The sequence below is a fragment of the Agelaius tricolor genome, unplaced genomic scaffold (genome assembly GCF_023055355.1).
Source record: "Agelaius tricolor isolate 1412-34295 unplaced genomic scaffold, bAgeTri1.0.p SCAF_7, whole genome shotgun sequence".
Lineage (NCBI taxonomy): Eukaryota > Metazoa > Chordata > Aves > Passeriformes > Icteridae > Agelaius > Agelaius tricolor.
This window is the reverse complement of record NW_027269267.1, coordinates 33,876,851-33,902,790: the sequence shown is the minus strand read 5'-3', so window position 1 is coordinate 33,902,790 and position 25,940 is coordinate 33,876,851. Positions and strand designations below refer to the sequence as shown.

The 25,940-nt window shown below is 38.5% G+C and overlaps 1 protein-coding gene across 5 annotated transcripts in view; it reads right to left on the bottom strand.

Moving 5' to 3' along the window:
* Positions 1-25,940, bottom strand: part of FGF14 (fibroblast growth factor 14) — a 379,715-nt gene that overhangs the window by 10,215 nt on the left and 343,560 nt on the right. The window lies entirely within an intron of this gene.

Genomic DNA, 25,940 nt, shown 5'->3' with positions numbered 1-25,940 from the left:
AAAAACCCAGCAAGTTAATAAGCAAATAAATATACACTTAAAATATCACAAGAAAATAGCATTCCATGTGAATGTGATTTTCCGTCTGTGGACCCATCTGCTGAAGCCTGTAGAAGAAATAAGACATAAAAAGAGGAGGTAGATGTGGGAAAGGGGGAAGTAGCTTGCTAAGATTCAGAGCTCAAAGTTCTCAGCTCTGAATACTCTTTATATTTCTTTTAGTTATCTTTCCCAAAAAGCAAAAAAAAAAAAAAAAAAAAAAAATCTGGAAACTTCACATCTTTTCACTTCTCCATTCACAGTATTTTTTTCCATTTCTTTTTATTCCTGGCCCCATGCAGTACTGAGTTAACACCCAGCAGGCAATGTATTTTCAGGGTCTCTATGCCATCCCCAGCTGCCTATATATTGTAAGAATTTCACAGCTGTTTCTGCCACAGATTTAGTTTCTGGAAATCAAAGTCCTTAAAGACACAGTTCCCCATACCAAAATGCACAGATTAAAGACTTTTCTGAACGTGCACTGAATATCACTTGGTGCACAATCTAGTTCTCCTAATGTGGTGGGGTACATGGTATTTGTACTGCCATGGCTTGAGTTACCACCTGTAAGCAAAGCTGTCTTGAAGAAAACCAGGCATACTATTAGCAGTCCCAGTCTTTGAGCTTCAGATTAAAAAAAAAAAAAAATGTATTTTATGCAGCAAGAAACTAAAAGCAGGATCAGCTTGGAAATAATTTGTGAGCCTGCCCTAAAATAGGTTGCTTTGGCTGTGTCAGCCAGTACACTTGGTGTCTACAGGTCCGACCCTTACAGGATGCAAAACCAAATCTGAATTGTGCAATGGCATCCTTTTGCACTACCACATCTTTACCCTCCATGTGTACAACTGCATACCAACTGCATATAGAGGGATATGTATATATACACATGCAAAAATGCAAATAGGGACTGTACTAGAGGCACTGAATACTGATGACAGGAAAACACCTTAACTGCACAGTCTCCTTTGCCATGGGGCTTTTTCTCTCTCTGTTCAAAACTTTAAGACATCTGTTGTTTGTGTTACTCTCCTTTCTCCTCCACTGATTTCAAGTCACAGTAGGGCTCAAGGAGACTCAAAATAAAACCAGAAGGCAGGGAGGCATGCTAGAGGGAATGCCTGTTAAAGCCTAGCACAAGCATTTACAGGCGAGTCATGTTCCTTGGCTGTTGAAACAGCAGATGCTAATCAGGAAATGCCTACACAGCTCTCCTTATTGCCTACTTCACTGAAAATGCTACCCCCTGTGTTCCCCATGAAGTTTTACTTCCTTGTAAAGCTCAATTACCATAAACACTACTTCTTAGCCAACACTCACATTTTTTGTGCTATAAACAAAAGCTGTTTGTCATTCTCTGTTCCTCCCTACTAGAGCTGCTTGGCTGCCTCTAAACACTATTTGTACGTTTTCCCTAACAATATCCATTATTGATAGTTAAACAAGGTTCCTTCAATTCATATCCCTTCTCTGAATCAAACCAGTCTCTTTCCTCTCTCATTTCTTTGGCATTGCAGTAGTGTTTCTGACAGTGCACAGTATATGAAGTGGTAGGGGTTTACTTTACCAAGTAAAAAATGCAAAAATATAGATTATGGCAATGCAATTACTTGGCTACCCCTGGTTATAGACTAATAGACTGGATAAACTGGCATCATTACTACTATGTAGTTATAAAAAACATAATAATACTCTGATTTTATTTTTTTTTCGTACAAGGAAGAGTCAAACCCAAATACTGTATTCTGCCTAAAACTACTGCAGCTATCCTACTCCAGATACTCCAGATCCTTGGGTAGGACAACAGCTTGGGACTCATAAAGTGTATTCATAAAGTGTATTAGGAGGCTATTCTGCCTGGGTTAAACTCTCAGTCAAAAAGCCCCTTAAATATATGTTACTTTAAAACAGACTAATAGTTCCAGCAGTGTGGGGAGTATTCATTAATGAAAATTAGGCACCTGACAATTACTATACTAAACTGCAGACACCAGTTCCTCTAAGGAAAGACATCTGAAATGGCCCCTTCCCTGGGGCTTAGGTGAAATTGAATATTTCTAAGTTAAGAGTGGTGCCTAAAGTGTCTTGCCTCAGACACCGTCTCAGCTGGCTGAAAATTGCTTCTGTATTTTCTACAGTAAAGTAGCCATAACACCTAAGGTGTTGGTTTTGCATGTACCTAGGTCAAATCTAGATCTGCATATCTTAGACTTAACCCAGTGAGAACTCCCAGAAAATTACTAATGTGCTAATAGCATTGACTTTAAAAAAATAATCCATGGATGACTTTATTTAAACCTATTGTTGGAGTAGAGGCAGTACAGGGTGTTTTATAAGGAAAACAGAGTGGTGAGGACACTCCCCTAGGCTACCTCCCTATCTGTATCCAACCTGAAGCAATCCAAATCTGCATCTGGCTGACATGAATAATTTAGATCTTCCCTGCAAGAATGACTTTTTGGGTTTTGATCCCAGGACATTTTGTATTAGGAAGTGAAAGAATAAATTGCAAAACCAGATATGACTTGCAAACAAGAATTTGTGCTCAGGATTTCTCTTTCAAGGTCAGAGCCCAGATTTAACCTGTAGTTTTATATAAAAAGTGGTTTTATCCTGTCAAAGTAACATTTGACAAATAAAGTGTATACCAGCTGCCAATTTTCAAAACCCCAGGAATGGGTTTTGGTGTGAAGTGCAATCTGATACAGCTTCCTGGGTCCCAGAGAAATGAAGGACATGTTAAATTGCACTTTGCTGAGAAGAATTCTCACTTGGATATTTTTCTAGATTCTCATCAAATTTTTGCTAGATGTGAGTCTTATTTGGAGATATTTTAATTCTAGTTGCAGTAGCATTAATTGCTAATTAAAGATTGTGAGCTCAAACTTGTGGAATCAAAAGTTCTGTCATTGCAGAGTTCTTAGTTTTGGGGCCCCCACCAGCATTGCCAGATCTTAGCATTATACTATTCAAAATGATGGGATTTTACCTCATGGAATCATGTGGTGATATCAGAATCTACTTTCATATAAGAACAAAACACAAAAGAAATAAAATAAAAAGAGCCATTATCCACTTCTGAAATCTGTGAGTTTCTGAAAAGAGCTCAAGTTACTTGTGGTGTCAACACAAAGATATAAGGGGTTGTTGAAAGTAATTCAGATGACAACTGAGATGAATTCCCTACCAAGTAATGTCTTCCTGTCAATCAAAAGCTGAGGTCTGACATGATGAAGCTGAGCCTCAATGCCAATCAATACCATGGCCCTGTAGCAAGTGGCTATCATTCAAAATCAAAGTAATCAAAGTACAGCAAACTCAGTTGTCCCACAAGCCATTGAGTAATTGAAAATATTTGAATGGATTATTAGTGTAACTTCCCATTGCTGTGATTTTACAATTTAGTTTGTTCAAGCTAGTTAGGCTTATAGAAGTTACACATAACCATTCTTAGTGATGACTTTTCACTCAAAATAAACCCCACAAAGCACAGCATTTTCCTATACCAGTTCTCAGAAAGAAGAAATATCCTGTGAACCACAGAGTTACAAAGCAAAACTAGCATGACAACACAACTAGCCACATAGCTTCCAGACATTGTTTACAAATTAAATGGACACCTGCAGTGTTAAATTATATTTCTGTTCAGTAAACCAATAATGGACTGTCAGGGCTGAACAAAAAGTAACCTTTCATTGCACACCACGAGGGACAGCGTAATAACCTGGCTCTGCAATGGTCAGCTGTACCAACAATAAGGGCTCCCACAAGTTTCCTACCTTCTAGTCCTGAACCTTTAAGCCTCTTTAGCTTTGTGTTTTATTCTGAAATGTATGAAGGAAGGGCATTGGTTACAGGTCACAGAAGTGATAAAGCTAGCAGATATCCTCTTGAATTTTAGCCAGCAGCAAACAAGGAGGCAGTGGACTCTGCTGGAGATGGGCACAACAGGACTTGTTAATCAACCAGGCAGCAAAAGCACAGCTGTAGGCTGGACTAGCTGCACTTTCTGCTTGGTGCCATGCAGAAAACACAATTGCAATACAAACTCAAAGAGACTGTCAGGCAAGGGACAGCCAGGCTAATCAAGCACTGTAAAAAACCCTGGTACTATTCATTACTTGCACCTAAATGTACAGGTTATGGAACAGGACCTCAGAGCTTTTGAAGTACAGTCCATGTGGAATCTGCCTGATGCAAACACCTCACAATCCATAAGAAACCAACACATCCAATCAATGGTATCAGCGCAGTAGGAGGTGGCTATTATAATTTTTTTTTTTTTTTTTTCTTTTTAGAAATGATGACAAAGAATTCTTAAGAAAAGACTGGAGAAAGGGCAACATGAGCTTTGTGGAGGCTTATAGGAAATTTCTGCAGAGAGAGAAAAGCAGCACAGAGTCAGCACAAAAGTGTTTTGGGAGTTAGAGGATAGCAACACAGGAATAAAAAAAAGGAAATGACATTTTAATAGTGGATAGAAAGGTTGGAAATGACTCATGAAGACTGGTCTTAAGGTTGAAAAGAAGCAGTCTGCTTAATGAGGAAAATGCACTCAGAAATAAGTGAAAATAATCAAGGTGGGAAATGAACTTTGTGGCAGAGTTCTGAACGGAGACTGTGGGGGTAGCACTGTGTTCCTCAGTGCAGGAGGGGAGGAGGCTGCAGTGATCAAAGTGTGAAAGGATGAGATCCCAGAAAACAGCTGCAGTGGGGTGGAACAGCAAGAGGCCTTGTCACAGACATATTTGTGCAGCAAAACCTGGAAGAACAGGAGGCTTCTCCTGCACATTACACTTGGAATACACTGAAATTGATATTCCAATAACTTGCTGCACATTGAATTAGGTGAGTTAGACTACCTTCTTACAGTAAACCTACAAAGCTTACATGTTTTAAGAGTCTACAGTTTGAAATCATCTTGTGCATGAGCTCCTCTTGAAATGGCAGAAAACACAGCAACACATGGTTACGTACCTCGTGAATTAAGAAGAAATTTATATTCTACTTCCTTCAGGTTGAGAAGACATTTAGTGTATCTAGGCCTAAAGAAACCCTAATACAAACATAATTTTTAAACATCAGAACAAGAACAGCAAAGTTGGCAGAATTTTCTATGTGCAAACTGGCCAAGTAAGATACCAAGGAACACAAGACTTTAGCTGCCACTGCAAGCTTTGCAGTCAATTACTAACTTCAAAAGTAAAGGCAGTAATAGCTGAACCTGACAATCCTATAGATACCCTATGAAAGCAGTAAACACTCACAGCCCCTTTCAAACACTTTCCACCATTACTAAATATGGTCTTTAAAAAAGAAGAAAGTTATAAAAAGACTATTTGCTATCATGCAGGTAAAAACCAGGGATAATTCTTGCTGGTTAAAGAACCACTGAGAGTACATTAAAATGTCAGCATGTAAAAGAAAACTTTTAGCTATGATTTCTGTATCTCACTTCCAAGTTCTTTAAAGACTTGAAAATGAGGCTATAACTCCTTATACAGAAATAAAACACTTTTGACTAAATTTAGGGAAAAGTCAATGTAAATTAAGATTATTGCAAATATTAGCACTTACTTAACTAGGATTCTAATTAGCAGGGATATGAATGGTAATATTGATCATGTCGCAATTCTTTTATTCATGTACATTTATAAGCACCTCAAATGAGGTCATGAATAAAATGCACATAATATACATAAAGATAAGCTAACAAAAAATAGTTTGAACAGATATCTGTGTGTTTAAGAGGATCACAGAATCACAAAAGAGCTAGGGTTGCAAGGAACCTTTTGAGATAATCTAGTCCAACACTCTTAACACCAATCAAAGTCTGGCTTAACTTTATGTGCAGATTGGAATCATGGAATCATTAGAGTTGGGAAAGGCCTCCAAGATCATCAAGTTCAACCTTTGACTGAACACCACCATGCCAACTAAACCACAGCACTAAGTGCCACATCCAGTCATTTCTTGAACACCTCCAGGGAGGGTGACTCCACCTCTTCCCTGGGCAGCCTGTTCCAATGCATAAACACTCTCTCAGTGAAGAAATTCCTTCTGATGTCAAACCTTCCCTGTGCAGTTTAGGGCATTTCCTATTGTCCTGTGTCTGTTTGCCTGGGAGAAGAGGATGACCCTCACCTGCCTACAGCTTCCTTTCAGGCAGTTGTACAGAGTGATAAGGCAAAACCAGAATTTACCGTTTTGTTTTACAAAAATTTCCCTACCTCACAACAGATAGGTTACCTTACTTACAACTAGAAGCTATGGCCATACTGATCTATAATTTCTTAAAAACAATAATATTCTTTATGGAAGGCAGAGCACAGAGCACATGCTCTTTCATAAATTTACCATTTGAAAAGATGAAACAATGATGTCAGATAAAAGAATATTTTAAATAATAACTGCATGAATGATACCAAATTACTACTTATATATACTAGACAGGAGAAGTAATATATTTCTCTCTCCTTCTTACATAAAAGCTACTATTATGTTACAAGCAGTGCTCTGGTATTAATCTTCTTTTGACCACTATCTACAATTCATAGCCATCAACTCAGTGGGACACAGCTGAGATAGAACAAATTTCCTTGATATGAGCATTTCTGATAAATGTTATTTAAAGTTGGACAATTTGACTCAAAAAATGACTTCATGTTTGTGAAATGCAGCCCATCATGAAGACCAGAAACATAACCAACACACTGGGAATGAGTGAGGAGAGGTTGTTTAAACACAAGAGAAAGTTTGAGGCAGCAGCCTGGAAAAGGTTACTAATTTTCAAAACTGTCTTCATGACACTCATTTAAAAACTAGAATGCTCCACTAAATGCTCAAGAGTAGAACCACAAAAAAAGTGCTGCTTCCCCTGAATAAAAGAAGCAAAATTTATTTTAGAAATATTATTGAGAAGCCAAATTTGTATTTATGGGTTTGGTCTGGGAATGGTCTGCAGCCCACCAAGAGCCATCACATGTTATAGCCTATGGTCAAGTATCCCCACAGGCACATGAAGGAGAGAGAAGTTATTTTCTGTTTAATTTCAACTCTGAACTTTCACAGAAATGTGTAATTTTTTGCTTGGGTACATCTTAGGCTTTAAAGAAAACTCAGCCAGAATCCTTGTATCACTGAAATGAGATATTTGTTCTCCCGGAGCATAATCTCCTTCCCACCTAATCCTCAGCATCTACCTTCCCTTAAGATTCAAATATGCAGTAAAAATTGCTTTAAGGCTTCAGCTTAAACACCAACAATAACTCCTTGCTGTATCAACACAGAGAGACATCTTTTATCTCCTGTACAGCATCTGTGATTAAAGGAACCCAGTATCAATAAGAAAGGCAGATGCCCCAAGGCATGACTAAGAGAAATTGCTTGTATTGTGAGAAATATTTCCTTCCAGTACTGTCATGGGGGGTTTTGGAGAAGAAGATGAGTAAACCAGCCTATATTTGATGGTCACTTCAACTCAGAACAGCCATAATTCATCAGCTTGCTGACAGCACCAGGCTCTCATCTAGAAAAGGTCAATGCCAAGGGAAAAATGGGATGGCACTAAATTAAGGGACTGAAAGGAGGATTTAACAACATAGCTGTTGAAACAAACCATGATGGGCTGGGGAGGAAATTTTCCTCCAGTTGCCTATCAATTCACCATCCTGTCCCTGGATGAATAATGCAGGAGGAATACAGAGACACTCAGTCATAGACCAAACCTTTCCAAGTGACAGTGGAATTTTTTGACACAAGTTTATCCAGACACTTGCACTCATTACTGTAGACAATCTTCTGCAATGTAAATGTCTCACATAAACCAAGGTATAAAGAAAAACTCAAAAATAGCTATTGAAATGGCCAAAAAGAACAAAGGAGGATGATGTTTTCTAGTTATTTACCACAAGGAAATTTCTGCTCCTCTCTAATACACTGAAATATTGGATAAAAAAAATTATTAGAGTTTTTGCCACTATTGTGCAACATCAGATGGGATGGTATATTTTCATATATACAATGTTTTTGTAGACCTCTCAGTATGATAGCATACATGTCCGTAACTATGTACAAATGCAAAAGTAAACATAAATAGGTGCAAATTTAGAGGTATTTTTCAAGGTATAATTTAGGCTCTTTCAGTTCTACATGTTCCTTCCAAAAGATGTGTGAACTTATGAAAGTTCAAAATGGGTGTAATTTACAAGCTGAGAAGCTAGAAAAAGTTGCAAGAACACTCAAGCTAAATGAAGTGGCCTACTTTAGTGTACTCTTTTCTATTTCTTTTTCCTGTACAGTTGTGAGCCTGTTTTTCTGCTTGCAGCCTTTCTTTACGACCTGTCAGTGTATGAATTACACTGTCTAAAAATCAACTATTATAAAAGACAGGGGCTGGAATAAATAGAAGTCAGGAGGGTAGATTTTATGAAGTTATAATTATATGGTTTTTATATGGCATTCCTGCTAATGTTTCTTTTTCATCCTTTTGCTATTTTACACTCAGTGTTCATAAGAAGAACATGAAAGGTAAATTCAGAGGAACCTGAGTCTGAAGAGACTTTTGTAAGGCAAAACTATAGCGTAATGAATGCCATCCTGTCTCTGAGAAAATGCAGTAGCTAAGTCTTCTCTTAGTCTCACAACTCAGTATGATCTGCAGTTGATCCCTAAATGCTGGGAAGCACAGGGAACAGAGACAACTTTAACAACAAACTTTAACTGTTTGTTACTTAGCTCTTGTTATATAGCAAATATGTGTTTTAGGAGAAGCCACCAACTTCTTCCTTCTTTCACTGTGCATCTTTTTACCCACCTTTGTTCTTCTTCTTTGAAAACACAACCACATATTCAACAGGCTTTCCCCATTTCCTTCCAAAGCACCTTTCACATATGAAGACAAAGGGCTCTAAATCCATTGTCTGTTCTTTTTCATTCTCTCCTTTTCCAATGAGAGGATAGAAAATGATGGACATCAAACCAGAAAGACAGCCAAAACCTGACAGGCTGACAAGCTCTTAAATATTCTGTACCATTTCCCGTTTTATGTATTTTCATTCTTTCATAGAGATAGATGCCTACAGCACTGTTCCACTTAAAAACAAAAAGTCAGTGCCCATAAGATGGGACACTCAACAAAGTGCTGCCTGCCATGAAATATCTGTTCAGAAAATATAACACAAGAGCAAACTTGCCTGTCCTGAAATTAATAAATGTAAACAAAAATCCTAAACATCTTTCTAGTATAGGAAATATTCATATATATATTTATGTATACATAAAATGCAAAAAGCAGTGTTCACTTAAAATATTTCAGTTCATCTAGGCACCTAAAAATGTTTTCTATTATTGTTTAATTTTCACACATCTACATAATTGTTACTTCAAGTATCCATTATCAGAAGAAACTTGAAGTACAGAGGCTCACACCCAAACATTCAAAACTGTATCATGAATCTGTACAAAAGAAATTATGTCTCCTGTTTTAACTAAACAATTAATGGGATATAAAATGTCAGCCACTAAAAAGTATTTTTGTAGAATGGCATCACACCATTAACCAGTTGGAAAATGTGAAAAGAAACAAGTCAGGTATTTTTGGGTATATGTTTATATGATAAAACCCCAGAAATTTAATGTATCTCATTAGAAAGGAGATGATTACATGCAACTCCTAACACACTCAGCATTGATGCTTGTTTTTGTTATGCATGGGTAACTCCAAGGTGGTTATATCTACATCCTGATATTCAGATAAAATTCCTCTTTCAGCAGCAAACTTTTAAGGGTTGATTATGTACAAGAGGAATACAGATGCCTGGAAAAACCTGTAAAGGTACAAAGATCAGAGTGGTAGCAAAGGGTTATGGCTTTTTATTTGCCTCAGTGTTACAATATGCATTGCAGAACCAAAAAAAAAAAAAAAATTGAAGTAGTTATATCAAGTAGTTTTCATAACAAGAAACAAACCAAAATTTTTGTCCGGAGCTGCTGACTACTGTGTTATAATCAATTCCACTACTTACTCAAGGTGCTAGAAATCTGGTAATTTCTTAAAAAATCAGTTGTATCAAACCACTTTGTAACTCACTGTCTATTATAGGATATTCCTATAGCCATCCTGACAAAGTCAGCACTTAGTGTTGCATGGACATAACACATTTATTCTAGAGCAGCTTCAATCTATTCATGAACTATCCTGGTGAATAATGAGATGAAAATATACAACTTTTAACCCTTTTAATCTACTCCTGAGGAAGGTAGACTGTAAAACATAACAGCTTCTTCAAAGATGCTCAGATGTTTTGAATACATTTCCAAGAGAGCAATGAGGTTTTATTTGAGATTACAGTTGCTTTTATGGCTGCTTGGAATTTATTGTACATCAACTATGTTCCTGAAAAATGGAGGATCTTCCTCTTTGTCAACATGGCAGTAAAAATGTATTATCTATAGACTTGAGTGGCTAATTGCAAGGATAAACTGAGCTAGAAAGCATAAATTACTATTGAACTGTATATAAAAACAGTTGGAGGATCAGGGTCAAAACTCCAGCCAGTTCAAAACTGTAAGGTGACCTGTAACCTGCCATCAACTGGTAAAAGGGACACAATGGGTACACATATTAACATAGTCCCTGCTACATCATCTGTAAGAAGCAGGGACAAACTGCTAAAAGCAAATACCATTTTAAGGTCTTAGAAACAGCCCTTTGATTTCTAAAGCAAAAAGCATGAAGATGAAAATATCAGGTATTTTGATTTCCAAGTTTCTTGGAAGCACAATTTTTTATTGGTTCACCAAAGATGAGCACAGTTTTCATATGTTCCTGTCACAAGAAAGGTGCATCAAGCCATGCTGCACACAAATTCTGAACTTCAAGAAATAATTCAAAAGAGCTGGAAAGAGGCTGAAAAGAGGCTGAACTTCAGCCACTGAGTTGGTGAGCCCCAACTAATGCCTGGTGATTGATGCCTCTGTAGTCACCCTGATCTCAGCTGCCTCCATGCTTACAAGATTGTGGGATTTTTTTTGGTATTGATATTTGTTGATCTACATTCCATTTTTCTTGTCCATTCCCTTCAAGTCTTTCAAGAACCTTTTGAATCTTTGTCCCCCAGCAATCAAACCATCAACATATTAAAATATTGCTACAGGCCAGAGGAACTCCTTGTCCTCAGAATGCCATAGTGATTATACCCCTGTTTCTATACCTATATATGCTGAGGAATGGAACTGTTTACTTTGACCTTAGGTTTGACTGCCTGCTTATACTTTCATGTTTAGAGCTATAAATATGCAATTTGCTTATCCTCAGCTTTATCTAGATTTCCAATTTCTCCCCCTGTCCTAAAGGCATTGCATGACACGTGTTCATAAAATCTATCAAAATTACATGTATGTTCTGCTGTTATCCCCATTGGATTATCTCACTAAGTTCTTAAAAAAAGCAAAAATGCAGATTAAGAACCTGTGTTTAGGCTTAAACTTCCTTTTTTGTTTTTACATTTCTCTTAGCTTCTGCCTTTTGCATTGGTCCAGATATTTACAAGGAGTCCCATGTGAGTCTGTGTATAAGAACCTATTTTTCAATACTTTACTCATCACAACTGAATTTGATTCTCATGCTTGTATGAAAGAATTAGATATGGATGTGTTTCTTTCCCCTGAAAACTCCCAGTACTGTTCCTTTGTATAATCAACAGATTATTTTTGCCTTGCTGCTCGTAATGCCTTACAAAACATGATTTTTTGGAGACATGAGCTCCACGGAAGAGGCAAGCAAATGTGACCTTTGGGCTGGGACTGGAGCAGTTGGTGTGACTCAGTGCCTGTCAGGGCTGATCTCACTGGTGCTGACTCGCAGGGGCCCCAGGGACTGCCCTGTGCTGCCACCTCTCCAGCCCTGCCCTCTCCAGCCCTGGCACACCCCGTGCAGGGGGCCAGCCTGCAGCACTGGGATCGCTCACAAATGAGCAACACATTCTCTGTGCCCATCATCTGCAGGGGCCAAGGTCAGAGTGGGACACAGACACAATTTAAAATGCATGAAAACAATGACTGGGGGAAGAGCAAATGAAAGAGTGGACATGGAAAGGGAGCTTTGAAAGATTTGAAAAATTTCCCAAACTACGAACTATTGTATGTACTGTGCTGCCCTGTTTTCTTTTTTTATTCTTTTTCTTTCTTTTTTTTTTTTAGCTGAGTTTTAACCTATCACCTATATAATGGTATTTATTAATGCCACTTCTTTTGCAAAGACTCCAGACAGCTACTGAAAAAAACCCCACTGAAGTTTAGAAACTATTACCCACTATTGTTCTGTTCAAATACCTGATTTCTGTAATGGATAGGGTATAAAGGGTGGGCAAATAGCACTAAGGAGACCAAGTCTGCTCATAAAGGGTTGGAGCTGCTGTATTTCATGAAAGAAAATTGAGATGCAGAGTCATCACAGAAGGAATCAAACAACTGATCATGTAATTGAGCATCTAAAACTTACAGCAGGTGGCAGCTCCTCTTCTGCCTCTCTAGTTTGCCTGTCAGGTCTTTTTAATTGTACTTTTATCTAACTAAGAGCAAATTAACAAGGAAAAAACCCAAGCAAACCAAACCATTTAGATATTTTTGAAATGTGGATAGTTTTCTACTGTTATTTTTTTATTCACTGAATCTCTCAAACAGCAACAGCAAAAAAAAAAAAAAAAAAGAAAAAAAAAGAAGAAGACAATAAGAAGACAATTCTTATACATTGACTTAATCATTTGGCAGACCTACCAGTGCTTAAAACAAAATGGGAGCAGCAACTGGTTGGGTTTTTTTCCAAACAATAACACAGGCTTATTATTGAGTAAAAAAATAAGCATTTCTCTTTTAATCCAAATTTAGAGATTGGTTCATGGTATAATTTGTCTGAGTCCCTGACAATGTAACATCTCCTTGGCATTTAGACCTGATCCTCTGCACTGACACATCACCTTGCACATTCAGTACTTCACCAGCATTCAGAGGTGCCAGCGGGAAGCACCAAGATATTTGGGAAATCTCAGGGTGTGAATCAGGCTGCCAGTAACAGGCTGTGACATTCCAAATGAGACTGCTAAGAAAAAGGAGAAGCCCTCTTCTTCAGGATGTGCACAGGCACGATGCTCTGTCAGTGATTAAGAGATGAGTGCTGCTGCTGCTGCAGGGAGCTGCCTCTGCAGTCGTGCTCACAGGTGCGCCTCCTCTGCTGCTTCTGGAAACCCTTCAGCCTGGCAGCTGAACTCTTCCATGGAGAAAAAGCAGCAACTGAAACAATGCTGCCAGTAAACATAAAATCAGAGGCATTATATATACCTGCCTACACAAGTCACTAATTTCAGTGAACAAACTTCAATTCCTTTATGTACTTGCATGAGATCAGCAATTAGAAAAGGGGGAGTCACTGTGAATAGCACTCACAGTTTCTGCTCAGGCACTCAGTCCCCCGCAGTAACAAGAACATGTTGTTTACATTCTGTGTGATTTACATCAATAACAAAACTGGTATTTCACAAAAAGACAAACAGAAAACTTTTTTATCCTTTTCATTTCTGTCAAGCTTTATGTCTTCAAAGGTCTGCACTAGTATTTCCACCCACCATTGCCAGCAAAAAGAATCACAGAATCATAGAATGAATTGGGCTGGAAGAGACCTTAATGATCATCCAGTTCCAAACCCCTTTGCCACAGGCAGGGACACCTTCCATTCAATCAGGTTGCTCAGAACCCCATCCACCCTGATCTTGAGCACATCCAGGGATGGGGCATCCATGACTTCTCTGGGCAACCAGTTTCTGTGCCTCACCACACTGAGGGTAAATAATTTCTTCTGAATATCTGATCTAAATGTACTCTTCTTTCATTTCAAATAAATAAATTGGCGGAAAAGCCTTTGCAGTACATCTAGAAAAATCTGTAAAATTGAGATTAAAGCCAGTGTTCTCCAAGGTGATCTCTGATTTTGAGATTATTTTCTAACAGCAATACCTGGAGGCCAGATGGTCAGCCACACAATGCTGGGCAATCTCTGCTTCACTCTCAGCTGCTCTAGTGCTCCTGAAAATCAGGCCAGGAATTTTGGTGCCTCAGATATAGAACTGTGGAAATCTACCCAGAAACATTTTCCCCTAAATTCACAAAATCAGTCCCATTTTTCAATCCAGCTGAAGTTCTCTGCTTGCCAGTGCTAGGTCTCCTCAGGAAGCCCCAGAGCATTTTCACCACTGGTTGTCACTGTTATCCCTATGCTGTCCTGTCTATTCTTCATATACAATACTCAAAAAAGAGTTAGATATCTCACTATCAAACTTAAAAAAACCCAGTCCAGGTCTAAACACATATGCAGATCAAATGCAATTCAGAGCTGTGGTTGCAAATCAATCCTCAAACCTATTTAATGTGAGGGTGAATAGATTTTCTATTGGTTTCATTGGTGTGTTTAAGAAAAAGGAAATCCACTAATTGAGTTTAGAATCAAAAAATTGATCAGTAGTGCATGGGAAAAAGTTGTGCTATAGGACAGAGAAAAAGCAGTACAGATGTGCAAGGTCTCAAGTCATAGAAATCAAAAGCAGAGTTCATTTGGGCTGAGACACTGTGGGTAAATGAACAGGTACAAAAATATTGCTTATAGAAACCTCTCCTCCCATATATCCAGTGAAGTGCTAGGGTTTGTTTACAGAGCTTCTTGTGAATTTTATCACTGCTGAATGGCATTTTTAATCATTAAAATTAAAAAAGTACCTGGGATCAGCTGAACATATAAGGTGGTCCTCAGATGGGCCTGAGGACTGATACTCAAGTCTGGACATGCTGCAGCTATGCCTCATTTTTGGCAGAAGGGGAGCACTTTAGCTGTCAAATCTTCCTGCCACTCCTCCCTTTTTAAAAAGCACTCACCCAGCTTTCTCCAGAAGATGCTAGGACAGACACTGACCTCAGGGTGGAAAGACAAGCAGATCATAGGAGGCAGAATTCTGTATAAGATATTTTATCTGAGTTCTGAAGTGAGCAGGAAATTCCTGTTGCTCTGAAGTGATATCCAGGGGAGAACAATCCATCCCCTGCCTCAGCCAATCAATTTGTGTTAGCAAAGCTTTTTCAGGAGATGAACTTAAATGGAGTCATGCTTACAAAGAAAAGGGGACAAAACTCTCTCTGCTTTATTTTTCTAACTTATCACTGCCTCCAGAATGCTATTTTAAGTATTTAATTATTTACTGTTATCAATAATAATAAAGTGCTGCAATATTTGAGAAAAAAATCTCCCTTCTCTACTCCCAGAGTATCTGTCTCTTGCCTGACACTACTAAGGCTCATGACTTGTACAACACCCACAGTCTGCATAACTCTTACAAAAAAGTTATCTGGTACCTCAGATTGTGCATCTGTTAGATATGACTGATTCAAATCCCATCTACATTGGGTCACAAAGCAGAGATAAAATTTTGAAATATTACAACCCACAGAAAACTGATACAAAAATAATCAGGATCCTCACTGGAAGATAAGAATTCATATTTTAACTGCTTGGCTCCATGTGTCTGATAAAAGTATACTTGCTTTTAGTACTGAAGGTGAGTTTTTCTCTATGGTTGAATGCTAAATTGTATATTGAGATTAAAGGAAGAATTATACAGCTCCCCCTGGCTGAAAATTTCACCAAATACCAACCAGTAAATACCTAACATTTCTGTCTGGGCGCTCACATCAGCATCACTCCATGCCCACCATCACCTAAAAGCAATAGCCAGCCTGCAGAGTGAGCTTCACAGGCCCTTAATGAGAGCCCTGAGTTTAGGATAAACAGGTCACACCGTGAGGACACTACAGGGATGCCATTAAAGGCAATTGCTTTGGCATTAAAGGCGATGTTCCTGGCATGGGGGAAGCAGGAGTTGTGCTGGGGCAGGGAGCAGCCTCCCTCCTTGGCACCTCCCCAGGGTGGGCACAACCAGAGCACAGGGATTGGGATCTGCTTGGGACTGGCCATGGGGCACAGCAGCTGTAAACAGGGACCTGAGCCTCCCAGACAGATGGATTGAGCCATGACAGATGTCCAACTTCATCTCCTTTTGGATTCTTCCAGGAGGTCCAGCAGTAAGGGTGGGCAGATGAAGGAACCTGTTCCTGGCTGGGTTATGGCTCAATTTATGAATATTAAAATAGGCTCTCTCTCCCTTCACTGAAACTCAGAAGATGCCAGACCTTCATTATCTTGGCCATTTCTTTATTATGCTTTTATTAGATTCCACTTCTAAAATCATGCCCTCAAGCAATTTAATTTTTACATCTTTTTAACTTTTGGGGAGTATGTTTGATCATAGGTCACTCCTTGTTTAATTCTCAGGATAAAAGCCTTCTGTAGGCATCACCACATTTAAAAGTAAATAAATTACTCCTTATATTTCACAAAACATATTCTTCTTAATTTTTAATTCACTGCTCCAAAAGGAAAACCCAAATAGAAAATGAAAAAAAAAAGGGGGTAATCATTCCTTAACAAAATTCTGGTTTACATCCATTTAAATGAAATGCTAAGCAGTGTGCAAAAATTATATTAGCATAATTTTATGTATTTTAATAGCCTGAGTATTTACCAGACTTGCTGAAACCTCTATCAGGAGTCAATCCTCAGGGCCAATGAGCAAAATGGCATATAGACAGAACTGAGTAAAAATTTCCTGGAATAATTGATATTCTTTAATGTGTTTATTTGTCTAAATATAATATTTATATGATTGTCATTTATGAAATTAGTTAAAGAAACATAAAATGTTATGAGCTGTAATTTATTTTATTAAAATAAAAATCAGGAATGCACTACTTGTATGGATAGTCTAATCTGAATTTGATCCCTGTTGTTGGGCACTCTGAGTCTTCCTAGGGCTCAGAAGCTGCAGGTACATTACTTTCAGAAAAATGTTCATCATGAAGAATAGGGAGGCCTTACCACACTCAGGAGATTTCTTATTATGTTTACTTTCTATGGATTAAAACTCTCCAGTGCCTTGGATAATAAAGACCCAAACTACAAACACTTATAAACAAACCTTAATAGTATTGCTGATGTCAGAAGAACACTCATACATGTACATAAACTAAAGTACATTAAAAAGTCCTTATTTGAAGAGAGGTACTCTGTGAAGAATTCCATGTATTTATCAATGCTGGCTCCCTTAAGCAGTCATGGAGATGGCCTCACATTTATCTGCCACTGAGAAAGTCACAGTTGAAAACTGTGAGATTTGGAACCTGATCTATGGCAAAATGCCTGGATTAGGATACATTTCTCCCCTATCCTTTCATACCTCAGATATTTATTCTGAAATGAAAACTGCTCTCACAAAATATTACTCTGCATGAGTAAGTTAGCTGCACACGATGTGAATGACAGTGAAGGGAACTAGGTCAGCTGTGCTGTTAAAAAAAAAGAAAAGAAGAAAAGAAACAAAAAAGAGAATACAGCAGCTAATCTAAAACCAGAACAAAAATAATAAAGAAAGTTAAAAAAGTCCTATACTGTTTAAAAATGTTCAAAGTCCCTTCCTTTTGTTTTATTAAATTTGTATTTTTTTCTGTGTTTCTGTTTTCCTCATACTACAAGATGATCCAATCTTTTTCTTGTGAAAGGCCAGATGTCCATTTCCTCAATGGCAAAAAAATTCTCACATTTTATTTGTAACAGAGAAAGCATTATCATTTAAACATCTGTTTTGGCAAAAAAAAGAGCCCTTTTTCCATCCCAAAAATTATGTATGTCTCAAATACAGTCCTTGCTAAAATATTCCCTTCCACTGCCTCTCTCTATAACTATTGTAGATGCCAGTCTAGGCAAAACTGAATGGTTTTCTGAGCTCATCTGGAATCTGAATTAAATGAGTTTCTTCCTCCAGTGATGTGTGTCTTCCTTCTTGTGTACCTCCTTACAAACCCACTGAGTGGTATTTGGATTGGGACACAGCTTATTAGGACAGAAATCTAAATATATAGGATATTGTATGAGACCAAAATTAAAGGATGTTAGGATATTATTTCAATTATTAAGAAAGAATTGATTTTAATGTCCAGTTCATTAAACTGATTTACAAGAACTTTTTGAAAGATAAATGAAACTCCTGAAGTGGAACAGGCAGTAACTAGCACAGAGAACAAACAAAACTATTTCCTATAGTAGCATTAAGTGGTTTAGATGCCCTGAGCAATGCTTTGTTTGGATTCTGAATGCCTCAGTGCTTAAACACATCTATGACATAAAAAGTCAGTCAGATCTAATGTATTAGCAGGAGAAAAAAATGCTGTAAGCTCGAAATCAGAACATGGCTCTCAATTGTCAGAGGTAAGCCTGAAGAAGCTATAAGCACCATGCTGTTACTTGGCCACTTGGTGCCCCTTCTTCCAGTGTGAGCATCCAAACCCGCAGTCATCTCTGCCTTGAGATGAATGTGCTACAGCATTTAAAGACATCATTAAAAGTACTTGAGTTCTTTTAGATTTTCCCTTTGTGTTCTGATGTCCTTATTAATTCAGAACAGGTTTCAGGGGCTCCCTTATAGTTGCAAAGAAAAGCTGCAGCACCTCTTGGATTTTTACTGACAAGCAAATGAGTACACAGAGAGGTGATGACCTGTTTGGAGAGGTGAGCTGAATCATCTCACTGCTAAGAACTACTTGTTCAGAAAAGCCCTGCAACAGAAGGGGCTCCTGCTTGTGGAGCAAGAATAAGAAAGATGAAGGTATGTCCTGTCCAAATCAACCCTTTATGTTTGTTACAGCCACAAGAAGCAGAGTGAAATAATGGGTTTCCCCATTCTTCTCCTGAGGTGAAGGAGACCCTGCTGTGATTTCCAGAAGTGGAGGCAGGTAAGAGTGGCCTCATTGCTTCCATCAGGGTGTTGGGCTGGTGAACATTATTCATGACTTTTCAGGCTCTATTTGGGCTTGTCTGGCCTGCCTGGAGCTTTGCTTGTTTAGCTGTAACAGCAGACTTCAGCATAACTCAGGTTAAAAGAGGCTTCAGAAGGCCCAACCAGCAACAGAGTCAGATATGAGAGGATGTGGCAAATGCTTTTTCCCTTGCTATTAGTTTATCTTCTACATTGTTGACAAGGAAGGAAAGAAAAAAATTAAATTAAACTTGATACTTGCTCTCTGTTTCCAGATCTCATAATTTTTAAATCAATGTTTTTCAATTACTTGTGAGGAACAGTACAGTGCTGTAGCAACAGCAAAATGGTTTTGCAGTAACATTTTTCTAAGGCATTTCTAACTCAGACCATATTTAAATCAGCTTTTATCAGACACTAGTTACTGTACTGTGAAACCAAACTCTTCAAATTCCAAGTGTTCACTTTAAACATGTGAAATTTCTTCCAAAATAAGTATCCCCTCTTAACTGAATTACCAAGAAGGAAAAGCTAGAAAGATCAAGAGGGATCTAAAAATCACAGCGATCTGATATTAATAGAAGAGTAAGAATGCTCACTGAAGTTGATGCCAAACAATAGTAGTTATTCATGTAATTTAAAATTACATCTTTTAGTGGCAATCCCTACACTCTGCATACCTGTTGAGAAGCCTTCTTCTGCTTCTGAAGAAAACCAGAAGCAAAATTCTCAGTCAAAAAAGGCATGCCACCATTTTCTGTCCACATTGTTTTTCTGATTAATTTTATAGATTTAGAAAGAAATTATTATTTTAAAAAGATTTCATTTGTGGAAATACTAATAAATACTTAATTATCCGTACATTGATTTTTTAAAATTTGTGATGAACTTCTGCAGAGTATCAGCCTTGATACTCCTATTCACCATATTGTTAATGACCTTTATCATACCATAAGAAACAGAAGTAACCTACTGTCCTAATCACTTACCACTTTTAAAACAACATATGGCTGAGGTTGAATACATTTTTGAGAATTCTGTTTGGCAAAATTACAGCCTAAAATACTATTTCCTTTAAATTCTATTAAGATTACATCATTAATATAGCCTAAATATATAGGTATTACTCTAATGTATTTCAATCTTAACTGAGTAACATCAAGGGGGGTTTTTGCCTTATATGTTTTAGGTACTTCACAGAACTAAGTAAATGCTCCTGTTCCCATCATCCTGCTTCAATAAAAGCAAAGAGAGATGCTGAGATTAAAAACCCTGTGAAGTAAAAGCAAAGGCATATTTGCATCTTCTAAAATACCCACTCAGATAAAATCATTCTAAGCCTGCTTAACACTCTGGGCTTACCTTATCTTATTTACTCTCTTTTCTGTACCACTCTTTCTTCATCTAAGTGCCTGCAGTCCCTTCCCACCTGTGCCCATCAAATCCCTTAATGTCACTTCCAACATCCTGCACCTCTCCATGCTTGGTGAGGGCATCACCTGAGCCTGGGACTACTGGGAAACACAGCCTCTGAAAGCACCCAATCCAACTGGGCCCTGGACTCATCACCCACGTGAAAATCTGATTCCAAGATGTTCAGAAAAAATTACTTTATTATTAAATACCATCATTTTACCCATAGCAACACTAAAGAATAAAATGGATGGGAAAACACAGATTTGCCTATGCACCACTTTGCAGAGAGACAGGGAAACAATAGGATGGAAAAGTGCAGGACCTTTCCTGACACCTCTTCCACAGCCAAAAAAACCTAAATGTTGACTGAGATAATTTTTGTGCCTCAGATATGAAGCCTGTCAAGGATTTTGCAGCATATGTGCAGCAGTACATGGAGAAATAAGCTTTGCAATGACTTTCAGTCAGAGACTAGGACTGTAGCCAATCTTTATTATAATTTTTCAGAGCAGAAAAATTACTGTTTTGGAGGCAATCACCTCATAATGCTTGAGAGCAGATTTAGCTAACAAAAACTCCACAAAAAACAAGACAAAGTAGCAAAGTTGTTATTCTGAAAGTGTGGGAGGGAGCAAATGAGCATCTTTTTGTGAAGCACATAAGGAGAAAATTCTCAGATCAGAAGCAAATCAGAGTGCAGGTGTATACAATTTACAGTAAAAGAAATAAAAGAACAGCAGGCTATTGCAAAAATAGAGCCACTCTTAGACCAAGTACATAAGCAGCAAAGTGAGGATTCTGTCCTGCAAATTTCTGAGCTCTCCTGCCCTAATCTAGAATAAATGGAAGTGGATAACATGCTATTAACTCTATGAAGACAAAAACTTGATCTCTTTCTGGGGCGTTTGGACATTTTCAAAGTGCATTTTTTGAGAATAACAATTCTGTATCTCATTCGCTGTGTAAAAGGTCATTTTGATCTCACTCCTGGCAGACTAGCATAAATAAATGAAATGAAAATTATTGTCCACACACCAAGAGTGGCAAACTAACTGCTGTACTACCCAGCAGGCTTACTGCTGCTCTTAATTAAATACTTTCACAAATTCAGAATCCTGGCTTTGATTGGGATCAGCCTCTTCTCCCTGAAAGCTCCATCACGGGGCAGCTTTGCCCGGCCCTCGGAGGAGACGCGGTGCTGAGCGTCTGCGTGGCCGCCCGCCAAGCGATACTTTCGTGGAACTCCTGGAGCAAAGCATCGCACTCTGCCACATTCTGCCAGCTGTCCCATATTCTCCAGCACAGTGACAAAATAAAACATCTCATTATTTGACTTTTCCCCATGCTAATCCATGCTGCTTGGCCAACCAGTGTGAAACTAAATAGCTGATGGCATTTTTTAGGGGAAAAAAAGCCCAAATCTAGGGGTTCTCAGGACTGTGGAATTACTCCAAAAGGCTTTCTGATGAGTCATTATCCAGCTGTCTGAAGCTTTTAACAGCAAAGACATTAAAAACATATTACCACTGCACAGCTTTCGCTCCAGGTCCTTGCTCCAGATGATTTTTTTGCCTCTATGTACTGCTATCTACATTCTTTGCAGGATACTTATTCATGTACTGCTAACTACAATCATTGCAGAATATTTATTCACTGAGAATTCTGCTTATACCTCAATATTGAAGAGCTGTTGGATGGCCTTGGATGGTGCTGTTTAGAACAGTGGTTGTAAATCTATTATTTCCTTACACTACATCTGCATCAGCCAAATTTTTCTGCTTGTCTCTTTTTCCACAGATGCCCTGAGGAAAAGTTTCATTCCAGGCAATGACCTACATTAGGGCAGGCTTGCTGCTGCAGCCCTGGGGAGCACCTTTCAGTGATGTTCTGCCTCCCCACTGCTGAGCTCCAACTCCAGATTGTTTTTCTTGCAAACTCTCTTGCTCAGCTTCAGTCTTCTAGGAAATAACCTGAATATCTTAAGAAAAATAATCCCAGGAACTATTCAGAAAGGATTTAATTACTTGATACTAGCTGTCACTGAAAAAACCTTCTGCTCGTGCCAGAGAGATAAAAAAACACCAAGAAAGAACAGGAAGACTGAAAGCATCAGGAGAGGTGATTCTTCCCCTCCACTCCATTCTCATGAGTGCCTGCTTGAGTGCTGTTTCAACTTTGGGGCCCCCAGCATAAGAAGGATGTGGATCTCTTAGAGCAAGTCCAGAGAATGTCCATGAAGATGATCAGAGTGCTGAAGCATCTTTACTATGAAGATAGGAAGCCAAGATAGTTGGGGTTGTTCAGCCTGAAGAAGAGAAGGCTGCAGAAAGACCTTCCAGAGGCCTTGTAGTACCTAAGGGGGGCAATGAGACATGTGGACACCAACTCTTTACGAGAATATTTAGTGATATGGCAGGGGGGAATGCCTTTAAACTGAAAGAGGGTAGATTTAGATTAGGTATTAGGGAGAAATTCTTTACTGTGAGAGGGACAAGATACAGGAGGTTGACCAGAGGAATTGTGGATGCCTCATCCCTAAAAGTGTTCAAGGCTAGGTTGGACAGGACTCTGAACAACCTGGTCTAGTGTAGGGTGTCCCTTCCTGTGGCAAGGGGGCTGGAATTAGATAATTTTTAAAGTCCTTTCCAATCCAAATCATTCCATGATTCAATGTCCTGTTTAGGGTATAACTGCTGTAACTTCATCCTCCTGGAACACAGGAAACACCCTCTACACTACAATATATATATCCAGTAGCAGTGGATATAAAGGATCTTTCTGGCATAACTTTAACTATCAAGTCTTTTGTAGCCTCTTGAGAGACTGATGTACCTCCACAGAGAGACCCCTTGCAACCTATGAGTTGAAGATATGTAAAACCAGTTCTCTTGTACTGGTCATAAAGAATGCATAGGACAATCTCATAGGACAATTGTCTCATGCTAATTGCTGAAGTTCAGAAAAAAAACCCCAAAAATACTGAATAGGAAACACATTGAACAAGTGTTATAACTGTAAGTAGCATGTCCTTGAATAACTTATACAAATGAATGTACAACCTCTCTTATTTTGTGCTCAGTATCACAGGGATCAATACTGCCAGCAATCCATCAGTATCTAGCACAGATACTTCTCTATAAATAAAAATTCTGGATGAGCACTTAAAAGCAATTGGCATCGAGGCATCTCAAGGTTTGAAGTGGTGCTGGTGTTTACTACTCAGCTTCACTGAGTGCACACTGCAACAGAGAAAAACCCAGAAATATCCCTATATGTTAGAATAAACTAATTATCAAAAAAGTATATGTAACTATTTAAAAAGTATATGAAATAATCATTGGCTCATGCTCCAGATTGTGTTCAGATAGAGAGAACATAGGGTCCATACAATAGGATTCTCAAGCCCTACAAATACAACCCACAAGGCTTCAATTATAGGATCAGGCATAATACAATTTGTAGAAGAGAAAGGGAAAAAAAACCCCAACAAATGACAGTTGTTTGGTTTGTGGTAAGTGAAGTTTAAAGATGATTGGCTAGGATTGCTCAGGCAATCTATCTACATCTCCATACTACATCTATCACCATAGCAACTGCAGCTTTGGAAGTGTTTCCAAGACTCTAAGAGTAATTAATTTCACAGGAGATGTAAAACTGGTTCCCTATTCTTTTATAAAGGAGTTAGATTGATAATGTCAAGTACCCCAACAGCCTAAACACAATAGTTATCACAATTTACTTTGTAGGTTCATTTACTTACAGTTTACATTGTTATTTAATAGTTCATTGCATGCATGCCATTTTAGGAAGGTGGAGAAGAAGAACAGGCTCAGTCCACAAAGACTGGAAACCTGTGAGCTAGTCCAAGGCAAATAGGAAGTCCTGGGCAGCAGTCTGGTCACTGCTTGCAGGTGACAGGGAATCCAGAGAGCAGGCAGTGTCTGCTCCTTGCAGGACATGCAGCAGCACACGGCCTGGGAGAGGTCTGTGCTAACACACCTCTCCTCATCTTCTGAACTTGTAGTACACACACTATCTAAAGAAACCAATATTCCATGTAAGCAAAAGCTAGCTCCACAATTGTATGGCATCCCTTACACTTTCTCTTATGTCTGGCAGCCAAACAGGAACTGACACCAGTTTTTGCTCTGGTCACTGGCTTTAATATCAGCTAGAACTGTCTCTACAAAAAAATCATACTTCTGGAAAAAACATCCTATTAATCATCCCCCTGCACTGCTCAGTCTTTCAGAAACCAACACACACAGGCAATTGTGTTGAGAGAGACATGAGATACTGTGATTTAATTGAAAGATACAGATTCTTTCTGGACACAAAATTTTTCTTCTAGACAGAAACTTGAATAAAACAATGACTATAAATTTATTTAAGTACATTTTAAAAGATGTGGTTTTCTAGAAAAGGATACTGCATGAAAATCCAGGTGCAGAGGAACTCCCTCCTCCTCCTCATCAGTCCCCCTTCTCTAATGGTGCTCTCTGTGTCCCATCTGTGTGCTTATGCATTTTATCAAAAAATACATGCTCTTCATCTCCACCTTGTTTCTGGCTCACAACCACCTAGCTTTGAAACCAGCGTTACCGGTGAATCTTTAGGCAGAATATTGCACTTAAATATCCATTTCCTGAAGTAAAATACAGAGAAAAAGGGCAACATTCTTAAAGTCAACTCGTGCATATTTCAGAAGAAGGACAGCTCCCAAAAGTCATTTCACTGGCTGGTCCTGGTAACATCTGAGCTGGCACCAGCCCAAAAAACTGCTGCTTTTTCCTCAAACTGCCACTCATCAGCAATGGTCTTCCTGCAACCAGGATTTCACATGACAGCTCATCATCATTAGTAGCCTTATTACATTGCTTTCATTACAACTGACTTCTTTTCCTTTCCCGCCTTGTAGTTTTCAGACCCAAATACTTTGGGAGCTTCTAATTATCATTATTTCCTCTTCACAGACTGGTCCTAAATTTGTCATGGTGTTCCTCAGTTGGTATTCATTTACCCTTTTAATCTCTTGGGCAGGCAGTTATCACCACATACCTACTTCTTACCATTATCAGCAATCTTTTCTTAAATGTTATGCAGAAATGTGAAAGTATTTAAAGGTCATAGCAAGCATAAGAAGCAGAGTGGTGGGACTACACTGAAGTAGCAATTAAAAAGCCCACTTCAACTGATTACTTATATTTGAAAAATATTCCTGTTCCCCTCAGCTTTTCATCAAGGAGGGATGAGGTTGGAAAAGATTTTGAACCCAAACCTATAGAAAAGTGTCTGAACCAGCTACTCAGACCACAGGGTTGTCAAGGCAGCCCAGATGAAAAAGTCCTTCTGGTCATGGTGCAAAACTGTCCCAGCCTTACTCGACAAATTCCAGACTAATCTCACCGTGGATTTAGCTGGAAACTGCATCCCTCCTCTGAAACTTTAACGAGTGTGTGCTAGATTAATTAATTGTAAGAGATTTTCCCAGGAGCAGAGAATGCCCCAGTGACCCGAGATCAGCACAGCAATGCTATTTACATTCATACGAGACAAATCACGTCTGCTTTGGCT